Source organism: Ursus maritimus, unplaced genomic scaffold (genome assembly GCF_017311325.1).
Source record: "Ursus maritimus isolate PB19 unplaced genomic scaffold, ASM1731132v1 scaffold_7, whole genome shotgun sequence".
NCBI lineage: Eukaryota > Metazoa > Chordata > Mammalia > Carnivora > Ursidae > Ursus > Ursus maritimus.
This window is the reverse complement of record NW_024426885.1, coordinates 15,559,051-15,569,233: the sequence shown is the minus strand read 5'-3', so window position 1 is coordinate 15,569,233 and position 10,183 is coordinate 15,559,051. Positions and strand designations below refer to the sequence as shown.

General features: G+C 39.5%; 1 long non-coding RNA gene across 1 annotated transcript; it reads right to left on the bottom strand.

The window, feature by feature from the left end:
* Positions 1 to 3,577: 3,577 nt before the first annotated feature.
* On the bottom strand, positions 3,578 to 9,995 carry LOC103657446. Its single transcript, XR_566865.2, has 5 exons — positions 9,430 to 9,995; positions 8,853 to 8,935; positions 5,275 to 5,321; positions 4,821 to 4,981; positions 3,578 to 3,847 (listed from the first exon to the last, which is right to left on the bottom strand). It is a non-coding gene; the product is annotated as an uncharacterized LOC103657446 (long non-coding RNA).
* Between the last annotated feature and the right edge of the window lie 188 nt (positions 9,996 to 10,183).

Below are 10,183 nucleotides of genomic sequence, written 5' to 3'. Positions count from 1 at the left end.
TTATATTTTACTAAATCACTAAAGAGAGTTAGGACTTTTCAGATTCATTTTCCTTTGAACAGGCCAGGGAGTCAAGGAATGTTCATATTATGTGTGTGCTGTGTGTGTCCTGGGGTGGGGGGCAGGTTGTTGGGGGTGGCAATGGAGGTAATATATCTTTATACTTTTCTTATATTCCTTATCGATCAAAACTATTCTCAGGAAATCGGTAGCCTCATTCGTGTTAAGATGTTAATGATTGGTACAAACTGTGTTAGCTCTTTAAAGGCATTTGCAATATAATAAGTGCCCCCAAATCCTTGAGTTGAAGGACAAAGCCACTGAGTTCCAAGTTTTTGTCAGAGTGTGGTGGTAGTGTGTTTTGTTCTCTGGTCGCCGTGGTCCCCCCACACGGTCACTAACCTCATCTGGCATAAGGCAATGTGTAGTGAAGTTGCTGCCACCTGGGAAAAAGGAGATGGGCCTCAAGATGCAGAGGAATTACTAAGCTTGCTCTTTGGCTCCCGAGGATCCCATGGCCCCCCTGGGTCCTACAGCAGTGTTCTCCAGGAAGGAATAAAAGCAGGCCCCATCAAGTAGTTCTTCAGAGTATTAAAAAATACCTTTAAGATTTTACATCATTTGGTATTTTAATTCTCCCAATGACATTCAGAAGGCCACTATTTCTTGCTATTTTACAAATGAAGGAACTGCCGTGAGTATATAAACGTTTATACTAAACAGTATACTGTTTAGTGGAGATTGGGTCTTCTGGCTCTGAGTCCTGTTCTCTTGGCACTGTCTCGTGCTACCTTCCTAAACCGAAGGACTGTGTCCAGTGAGAAAGGACATGGCCATAAAATATTTCAAAAAATGTCTGCTATCAAGTGGTTTAGATAATTTAATAAACAAAATTCTTGCACATGCTTTCTAGTTGTGGGTAAAACATTTTCTCTCTTTCCTGAAGAGCCAGTTTTCCTAGAAAAATTTATGTCCTCTTCATGTGCAAAAAGACTTTCAGACTACATTCTAATTTTTTAAAAATGGAAAACTTGGGGGTCTTGCTGAAAATCAGCAATGTTCATGTTGACTTTTTCCATTTAATTTAAAAATTTCACATCAGCTTTGCAGAGGGACATGAGCGAGGGACTTACAATAAGAAGAATTGTAAGGCTGGTTTTAATTTACTTGTGTACATTTTCAAAATTACTGTGCCTGGAGTCTTCCAAGACTGATGTTTTTAATAAGTAGAATGTCGTGTTATCGGGATTTGTGGGGCCTGGCTATCATTTGTCAGATATTTTTCTTTTTTTATATATGTGCTGTTTTGTAGTTCTTCTTTGTCTCTGAGCTCTACTCAGGGAAACCTTGCTGCATCCTGATGCTTCATCTCTCCTGATCAGAAGGTCCATAATTCTCTTTCATGCTCTTTTCCTTGTAAACATAAACATATTTTCCTGTGTCAGGACCCTAAGCAGCTTTCTAAAAGCTAGTATGTTATTCTTCTGAATTGTTTATTTTGCTTGGGAGCTTTTGTTTTTTAAGTACTTCCTGTTTTTCTTACTGTGCCTGCTTTTTCTTCAAACAGAGGAAACATGAAACAAACCTCAACTTCACCAAAGGTTTTTACAGAGATTCTACCTGGTTTACTACATGTGGGCGAGGCCTTAGGAGTGTGATTGTAGCAGCTGGATTTTTTCACAACTAAAAGAATCCTTTCTGTTTCTCAAAATCACAAGTACCCCTCTGTGATCAATGACACTACTTTCCAGGGTATGACCCCGTTTAGAGTGGGTTTGTTTGAATGTAAGATGCACGATGCAGGGTAGTGCAGTGATTACTAATATTAGAGTCACCTTGAGAAATTAGAATTACCTATTGGGAAAAAATAATGACTTCTGAAAATAAAAGAGTGTAATACTTTCTTTTTTGTTACCTGATTCAAATTGGATTTTTGTTCATTTTTATTGACAGAATTGTATTTTTAAAGTTTTGTTCTCCCTTCAAAGGAAGGAAAGTGACAGCAAATGATTGCCTGGGTGTAGAAGGGAGAGAAGGTTTCTCACCTTTTTATCTTCTGGGTGCCCTCATTCCTCTCAACATTACCCCAGTGAGCAGAGGATAGGGAAGCCTTGTAGGTGTCTTGCAGTAGGTTGGAAAGTTCCCTTCTGGACACATTTTATCAGGCATGGGGCCATGCCTTTTCTTCCTTTATTTTCTTCTTTCTTGCATCCTCCTCCTGTTTGGTAAATCAACTTCTTACATCTCCATTTTCAAGAGGAATTTTGCTGCTGGTTTGGCTTGTCTAATTGCATTTTTTAAAAAAGTATGCCTATTTCCTTTTTGGCTTTTCTCTCTGTACTCGGGCAGGAACTTTAGTTAACAAGTTAACGGATATTAATTGATAATTTTTATGTTGCAGATTCTGAGCTGAGCTTTCAATGTATGCCTTTAGCTCTGCTAGTAAACTTGCATTTGGTTCCAAGTTTCAGGTTCAAGGTTCGTTCTTCGGCTGTCTGTCCTTTCTTAGCTTTAGCTTTGCCTCTGCTGTCACTAACTTGTGTGACATTGGGCAAGTCACTTTGCAGAGCTTTGGAAGGCCTTTCTGGAACTAAGCGTGGATGATAAATTAACCTGAACATGTCTCCCATTGGTCTGAACTATGAGGTACAGGACAAAGAAAACTGCATTGCATTTCAGAAGAACTAGGGCTTCAGACTTGGCTCTGTCACTGTGTGTGACTTTGGATAAGATCCTTCAATTTTCTGGGTCCCAGCACCTCATTTATAAAATGGACTAGATCCATCTTCAAAATAATGAGCCTTTCTAGCTCTGTTTCTTTGTGATTTTGTGTTTTGTATTTGTGTTGTATCAAACTTAAATCTCTTTTGATGTAATTCCATAAATTCATTTCATGGAATTAGAATGAATTCTGTTCCTAAGAGTAGTTTTTGATGAACATTAAATATCAAAGTTTGTATAATGCTTTCTCATTTCCTGTGCTTTCATATTTTCTGTTTGGACCCTCATGTGAGCTTGGAAATGGACATTGATGGGTAGTTTGATTTTCCCCATCTTATAGGTGGGAAAACTGAGGCATCGAAGTTAATGGGTCATGCGAGAGTAATCTGTATATAGGAGGCAGAATCAGAAATCAAACCCAAGTTTTTGTCTTAGGCCATATACCACCTTTTAAATTTTTTATGAACCCATATTTTTAATTTATTATTTTTTTAGAAGTAAATTTTAACTTTCAATCAAAGAGTACTAAAAGCCTTATAATAAAATGCTACATCTCCTGCCCCTATTCCCTATTTCCTAAGATAAAACAACTTTCAACTCTTCAGTGTAGTAGGATTATACTGCTAGTTCTAGATTTATCAGTTTTGGACATGCAATTACTTCTTATTAAGTAATTAAGGATTTAGCCCTACCCATCTTTATCCTTCTCCCATTTTTTAAATGTAGACATATTATAAATTTTTGGTAAATCAATAGTGTTTATATAGTAAATATTGTTTACTGATAAACCATCTTGTACAAGTTTCCTTTTTTCTTAGTCAACAATTGCTTCATTTTGTTCATTTACTTGGTTTTCTGTGTGCTTATTCTATTTTCTTCCCAAATATTCCAAGATATGTCACATATTATTAGTATTTTTTCCCCCAAAGCTCAAACAGTTCCAAGCACTCATATCTATTATTTTCCTAGTTATACCTCCCTCCGCAGCTCTGTTCCAGGTTGGACTGGTTGCTCTGTTGGTTTGAGGCACAGCTGTCTGTCATTCTAGGATATCTCTTTACAATTCTTTTACGTTCAGTCTCTTCTCCCTTTACCATTCTCCAGGAATTTTCTAAAGAAGGGTACCCTACAAGATAAATTTTACAAATGTTTGTGTGTCTGAAAATGTCTTTATCCTCATACTTGATTAATAGCTTGGCTGGGTATAGAATTCTAGGTGGACAATAATTTCCCTTCTATCTCCACTTTGAGCATCTAATTTTTCTGTTGAGAATTTCAGTGCTATTCTTATTTCCAATCCATTCCATTTGCCTTTTCCACCCTTTTTTTCCATTTGTGAATCTTTTAATTCAATGTTTTAAGCTATAGTGGGTCTTTCATATGCAAGCTCAGTTCAGTTCTGAGAAATCTTATGTTGAAATTGATACATATTTTGTCTTCTCCTACATAGGAGTTGTGCCATTAATGTACATATTAATAAATTTACAATATTATAAATTCTTAATTTAATATGGAGTCTATTATGCATAATCATTAGTGAATTTTTTTCCCCCTAGTTTTTCCCTCCTTGCTAAGAGGAGAAACTTTGTCTTTTTATTCTAATTTCTAGGAGATCTCCTAGACTTTATTTTCTAGACTTTCTTTGATTGTATTTTAATTTAAATTTGGCTAATTAAAATGAAAATTTTAATTTTCATTTTTTGTTCTCTGAGTGTCCTTTTATTTATTAAAGAGTATCCAGTTCTTTTTTTCTTTTTTAAGATTTTATTTATTTGTTTGAGATAGAGGGAGAGCATGAGTTAGGGCAGAGGCAGAGGGAAAGGGAGAAACAGGCTCCCCACTGAGCAGGGAACCCAATGCAGGGCTCAACCCCAGGACCCCGGGATCATGACCTGAGCCGAAGGCAGACACCCAACCAACTAAGCCACCCAGGGGCCCCTCCAGCTCTTGTTTTATGATTAAAAAAATATTCCCTTGTCCCTTGACTGTGTTTCCTCTAAATTCCTTTTCTGTTTGTTTTGGTTTCTCTTATGTCTAATGAATCCTTACTGTTTGTATTTAAAAGAGAGTCATGAAAAAAAAGATTGGGTGAGACTTACTGACTCAGCAGGCTTCACTATAGCTTGAGCTGGAGGTTGGCTTGCCATTTGGTTTGGAGATTCCCAATTGACAATATATTTTCTCTTGGACTATTCAATTTCTGCAGATAAGAATCCTTCAATTTTCTGTTTGGAGGTTATTTGGTTGGCTGTAGGTATTTCTGGGAAGGAAAAGGTGGTAGGGAAATCCACCATTCAATATATAGATTTTTACCTAATTTCCCCATTTTCAGCGGTGTACCTCACTCTCTCCTTCCATTATGGTGGGTGCTCTAAGTCTGGAGCCTCTAGGATTCAACTTCTTAAGAGATTTAACCTCCTGTCAGGGTTGGGTCTAGGGTCATCTTTGGCTGTTTGGGGTAAGGAAGGGGACCACGGACCCTTATATTTCCCTCAAGTATTCTCCTTGTTTTCATCCTTGAACCCCACCTCTACTTTTCATGGTACCTCTTACCTCTGAGTCCTGGGCTCTTCAGTCTTGTTTTGTATCGTTACTCATCTCTGTAGGCATAAATGATTTAGATGTCACTTCTCCATTCCCTTTCCTCCTTCCAATTCACTGACACTTTCAAATGCATTGACACCTCTTATCAACTAATTGGTTCTTTTCTCATTTTCTTTGTTATTGTGAGTTTATACCTTTATTTTTTAAATTATTTTTTTAAACCTTTTCTTTTTTTATTTTGATACATTAGTCTGAACATGCACATCTTTGATACAGAAACGTGAACAACCACCGACACACAAACATTTTTAAATGAAGTTTTTTTCTTTTCCTTATATTTTTTGATAGCTCCTCCCTTCTCCCAACCTCCCTCCAGAGCAGCTTTCTTTCCAACAGAAGCAGTTCATGTGAACTGTCTTTTTTTTTATAATAATTTTTTATTATGTTATATTAGTCACCATACAGTACATCCCTAGTTTTTGATGCAATGTTCCATGATTCATTACTTGCGTATAACACCCAGTGCACCATGCAATACATGCCCTCCTTACTACCCATCACTGGCCTATCCCAATCCCCCGCCCCCCTCCCCTCTGAAGCCCTCAGTTTGTTTCCCAGAGTCCATAGTCTCTCATGGTTCATTCCCCCTTCTGTTTACCCCCCCTTCATTCTTCCCTTCCTTCTCCTACCTATCTTCCTATTTCTTATGTTCCATAAATGAGTGAAACCATACGATAATTGTCTTTCTTTGCTTGACTTATTTCACTTAGCATAATCTCCTCCAGTCCCGTCCATGTTGCTGCAAATGTTGTGTAATCTTTCTGATGGCTGAGTAATATTCCATTGTATATATGGACCACATCTTCTTAATCCAGTAGGACTTCCTGTTAAACATAGTAGACTAAGTATGAGCATTTACCTCTGCTCCAAACTCTACCAACTTCACAGGGAAGATTTTTTTTTAATTTTAAAGGTATAAACTTTAATGAAGGGGGGGTAAACAAAAGGGAGAATGAATCATGAGAGATTGTGGACTCTGGGAAACAAACTGAAAACTTCAGAGGGGAGGGGAATGGGGGATTGGTATAGACCAGTGATGGGTATTAAGGAGGGCATGTATTGCATGGTGCACTGGGTGTTATACGCAAGTAATGAATCATGGAACATTGCATCAAAAACTAGGGATGTATTGTATGGTGACTAATATAACAAAATAAAAATTACAAAAAAAACCACAGCAAAACAAAATGGGAAGTCATAGCCCATATTTTTGTTGAGTTAAATTTCATGAGAGACAAATTTCTGCAACTGACTACTAGCAATAAATGTTTTGGGGAGTAATAAGTCTGAATATTTAGGATGAAAGTTGAAGTATGTTCATTTTATTTCCCAGTTAAAAAAACTTAATAGCCCTGCATTGTGAATTCAGAATCTTTGGAATTATTTCCTTGGATTTACTTATAACAATATGTTTGAAATGTGTTAAGTAGAAAAATTGGCAGGATCACAGTGTATGTGTGTGTTTGCAAGTGTGACAGCAAGAGAAACTGATAGAATCCAAGAGAAAAGCAAGTGTTAGATTTTGGTGGGGAGAAGGTTGGTATTTCAGCACATAGCCACATGAATATTTTTAGTATCATCAATAGTTTTTTAATGAGTACCTAAAGTTGATTTTTTCTTTACTGTCTAGTACCACAGACCATTCATGCTCTATCAGTGTCTTAAAAATACTGTCCCAATTACACTAAGGATCCCTTTGAATGAATGCACCTCTGGCTCTTGTGGCCAGGCTATCTGCAGCTCTCATTATCTTGGCTGCTTTCAGAAGCCTCCTATGAGCCAAATGGTGAACAATAGAGATCATTCTTCAGTCAAGCAACTGAGAAGGGGCTGCTTTGGTTCATTAGTCCAAATAGGATCTTTTACTTTTTGAGTTGCAATCAAAAGATCAGTGGAACTGTCATTTCTCTTGTTCTTCTTAAAAAATCATGTGAATTTCCTTCAGTTTGGCAATGTGAAGTCCTAGCTTCTTGCCCATCATTTTATAGTACCATTGTTAAGTGATATGAATGGAAATGAAACACATTCCCCAAATATCTGTAAGGCTAATTGTGGAGAAAACAAATATATTTTTCTTATCTCTTCCCCTTGGAGAAATTGTAATAGATAATTCCAATCTTAACAGTTTCATCCTACTTCAGTAAAACTGATTTTCCCTCCACTACCCCTTTGGAGTAAATTTTCACCTTTCTGCTGGATTTATGACTGCTATTACCAATACTATGAATTATTGTAGTGTTGGATAGTACTACTAGGATGCTGACTCTACTTTTTTTTTTTTTTTTTTTAGAAAAAAGAGATAACCATGTTGGAGCTTTAAAATTTCTTGATCATAGAAGACACTGAAACATTAGTCCAGATTCTAGGCAAGCTTTATCGCTGACTTTTTGTGTGACTCTTGTAAATCATTTAAGTTTTCTGTGTCTGCATTTGTAAAATACGTGATCCTTAATTGTATAAGGAACTCCCAATCTACTGAGTCTAATAGATAATAGATAAGCTTATCCAGGGGTGAACCTCATGTTTTATTCATCTTTGTTTTCTCTTCCTTAAATTCGTAATAGTTTACTCAGTAAATGTTGACTGAAAGAGTATGAAAGAAAAAAATAGGATATAGGGCAAGTGGTAATCCTACGAGATTCTCAGGAGAGTAATTTTATATAGATTTAGTATATTCAGCTTGATTCCAAAGGCAAAGTTAAGAGGAAGCCTGTGGGGCTGCATGTTCTTCAGTGTAACGTGAAGTACTGAGCTGATTATAGTGGTTATGAGATTAAAAGATATATATTTTTAATGGGCAAATCCTTTGCTCAAATACAGGCTGCAGTCAGTATGTGGCTGAGGAGTGATCGCTCTTGTTAAAGGGGCTCCAGTGTACCCTTTGAATTACCTTCACACTCACTGACTGTTTTAAGAGCTTGGCTACCTTCCACCTTTCTGAAAGCAACTCTACATTAGATGTGAGAAAGATGTGGCTCACTTTAAACTTTGGCTGGCATGAGAGAAGAATGGAGAAGGCAGCAGAGAGTGTTCATGTATGGCCACTACTAGAAAGAGTTCTGGATTTTATAGTCATGGAAATTAAATTGTATGATTCACAATATCCTCTTTTTAATTTTTTTTTCCCCCCAGAATGTTCTCTTCTTCCTTCATCCCAAGTAGTCTCTAAGGAGCATCCTGATACAGAAAAGATGTGAAAGGAAGAACGGGCTGTCCTCACTTTCAGGTTTGAGGATGACATTTCTAGTACTGATATTATGGGGGAATTGTGATTTGTTTGTTATATTAATGAAAATCATGGTTTTCTTTTTTTCCCCTTTTCCTTTCAAAGGAGCCACCTCTTTCTGGACCTTTGTTTTCCCTCAAGTCACTGCTGAGGTATTTGCAAACCAAGCCAAAACTTACATTTTATCCACCAAAGTAGAACAAAGCAACTGCTAGTAGAAATAGCCTGGTAACTAGTGGAAAAAGACACGGGGCTGACGGAAGTCACAGGACTTGTGTTTAAAGCTCCGTTCATTACTTACCCCCAACCTGCCATTGACAAATCTTTCAAATTTCTAAGTCTCTCTATCCTCATCTGCAAAATGGGGTTAATGGAGGATTTCATCTGCAAAGTGGGGATAAAAGAGATTAAAAGAGATGACGTGGGTACATTATGCCCGAAATAAACATGAGTTGAATCTTAACAATAATATGACTGTGTGGTTACAACTAAAACTTTTTCTCCTTTTGCTGTCAGAAATGCCTTCGGTAGATTTCAAATTGTTTTTCACACTGTCTGCTCTTCTTTGGTGGGGATCCCATTACATTGCTTGTAACTCGAGTATACATGGCTGCAATTTGTGTTCGGCTTCCTTTCTCAAGGGTTGAAATAGGCTATTTAGGGCTGGCACAAAAGTACAAAGCAAAAATTTCAGCACATGCCATCAAATCTTGGAAAGTCATCTAAAGGAGGAAAGATTGCCGCTGAGAAAGGAAAACGGCTCTTTTCTGGGCATCATTTCTGCTCTTCTGAAAAAAAAGCCCAGATGTTGCAATATTTTTCAAGGCAGAGTATTGTCCCAGATGGAGGAAACACTGACAAGCAGAAAAGCGAGATACCTGGGGTTCCGAGGCAGCACCGGGATGGGGTGGCGCGCCCTGGGCTCCGAACCTCGTAGCTCTTTGTTGGGGGCGGGGGAGTCATCATTTCCGCGGAAGAAATGGCTCCCCCTTGGAGAAGTCCCTTCGCGGCCACGGCTCCGCGACCCTCGCGGCCCCTAACCTCCGCCCCTCCCAGTTCTTGCGGACCCCACAACGTGTCGGACTGCGGTGCCTTTAAGACTTTTGCCTGCTGCACATGCTCAGCTCTTTGTGTGTTGTTGGAGTTTTTCTAAGAAAAAAAAGAAGGAATAGGCAGGACGATGGGGCGGAGGAAGGGGAAACGCGGGGGGGAAAAGCGCTGCACTTTTGCAGCTGTAGACGGCCGCCAGGAAGGGCTTCTTTTTTGCTGAAGCTGCGAAGCCGGCCCGGTCTGCTCTTTCGTTGGTGGGGCTCAGGGGGCGCGTGGTGTGAGTGGGGCCGGGTCCTCCCCCGCGCGCCGACGGGAAGGGGACTGCAAGCACGCGGGCCACACCTGGGGGGCCAATCTCTCCTCAGCTCGCGGGCCGGGCCGGGTGGGCGCGCGCGGGGGAGTCCCCGGTCCCTGTCAGGGCGGGGCGAGACCACGGCGCTGGGCCTGTGGGGGGGAGCGTGGGCACGCGCGAGTGGGGGCAGGCGGCCCAACGCACCGCGGGCTCCAGCCGCAGCCCTGGTGCCGGGCTGACAGCATCGGAGAGAAGATGGCTGCTGGGGGGCCGCTGGCCGCCGGGCGGCC